Genomic DNA, 1,639 nt, shown 5'->3' on the forward strand with positions numbered 1-1,639 from the left:
TTCATATTTTCATCCAATCTATAATGTTCGTGAACAAAGTTTTTTCAGAAACGAAAAAAATAATAAAATTTGCTTCCCCCGCTTCCTCCCGATTGGTTACTTCCCTCTTGATCCTACCACTATATATATATATATATATATATATATATATATATATATATATATATATATATATATATATATATATATATATACTAGGTTTTGAGCCCGTGCGTTGCACGACTGTTAAGAAAAAGAAAGGGAAAAAAACCTTCAATCATTCATAGATAAATGACAATGTTGTTAAATTTGAATTGTGCAACACGAATCAAATCGAGAATTGCTAGTGAACAAATAATCGCACAACTCGTATATTGGATGCGAATGAGAATTGTTAAATTAAGAAAAGTCACATAGGATGAATGTAACCACAAGTGATATATAAAAGAGACGTATGCTGTTATCCGAGTTATTTGTCCATTAGAATCACAACATGCAAGCGTTACACATTTGAGTAGCGATTTTAAAGAATTATCTATTGCCTTGGTGACATCATGCAGATTAATGTTGATTGATGACAATAATAATAGTACATATTATCTACGACAACAAAATCAATATCTATTTTGTTTTACGATTCGTCTAAATTATTTCATACAGTCCAGAAAGTGGATGTAACTCTGTAAGCATGTACATGACCTGAAAATGTTAAAATATATATGTCAAGATCACTGTACAAGAATTAAGCTGATCATGTTATGAGCATTTATAATTATACGGAATAATATTCAGTTGGCAAAGTGATTCAAGCCAAAACTCACCTTAATATTCAAGCAGAGTTGTCGACCCTGTAATGAACAAAAGCAATCTCATAACATCCATTCATCTTATTCTCTTCACTAAATAATCTAAAAAGGTAGATCATAAAAACACTACCTCAACAATATTCTTTTGATCAGGTCTCCTATGTAAGTGTAAGATCTCTATGAGATTAAAGTTCTCATAAACTTAGAACTGAACACTTATTATAAAAACCCAAAGCAATCTTCAAAGACGGTCCTGCTAAGATATGGTCCTTTATAATAAACCCATTAATATTTTTAAGTTGTCATACACACTGTCAATATATATAGTAGTCTATATCTGTGTATAGATAGATAACTCACCTATTCTTTATAGTGATCACTGAATGCAGACAAGTCATTCTTTGATATTGCTATATAACTATCTTCTATCATCAACGTATTTGATTTGCAGGTCCACTGTACATACGAATCAATACTGAATTAAATGTGTCTATTGTTACGAATTCATTATAAAACTTTTAATTAGAAAATGCACAAAAAGATAGAGCCAGTCTCTATAAAAACCAAAATAAATAAATAATAGATCTTAGGTAAGAAATTAAAAGATGTTATCAGCAAGTTCGAATCAATTCAGATGTAGCTTTGACTTCCAGTTTAATTGAATATATGAGTATTTGATAATCCATTGTGAATTTTAGCATCCTTTTTAGGGTTTGTTTGGGGTGAGAGAGAACTGTTTTTTAGGGTGTTTTTTAGGGAAGAGATAAGTTTGTTGAAAAACTCATGGGTATACACCAGAATCTATCTACGGAATATTTTTAATCGATTTTTTTTTTCAGTTAAGTTTTCGTATT

The 1,639-nt window shown here is 29.8% G+C and overlaps 1 long non-coding RNA gene across 1 annotated transcript; it reads right to left on the reverse strand.

Moving 5' to 3' along the window:
* Positions 1-584: 584 nt before the first annotated feature.
* LOC139891586 (uncharacterized) lies at positions 585-1,231 on the reverse strand. Its single transcript, XR_011773707.1, has 4 exons — positions 1,146-1,231; positions 916-1,038; positions 801-827; positions 585-678 (listed from the first exon to the last, which is right to left on the reverse strand). It is a non-coding gene; the product is annotated as an uncharacterized lncRNA (long non-coding RNA).
* Positions 1,232-1,639: the final 408 nt, after the last annotated feature.

Source organism: Rutidosis leptorrhynchoides, chromosome 2, assembly GCF_046630445.1.
Source record: "Rutidosis leptorrhynchoides isolate AG116_Rl617_1_P2 chromosome 2, CSIRO_AGI_Rlap_v1, whole genome shotgun sequence".
NCBI lineage: Eukaryota > Viridiplantae > Streptophyta > Magnoliopsida > Asterales > Asteraceae > Rutidosis > Rutidosis leptorrhynchoides.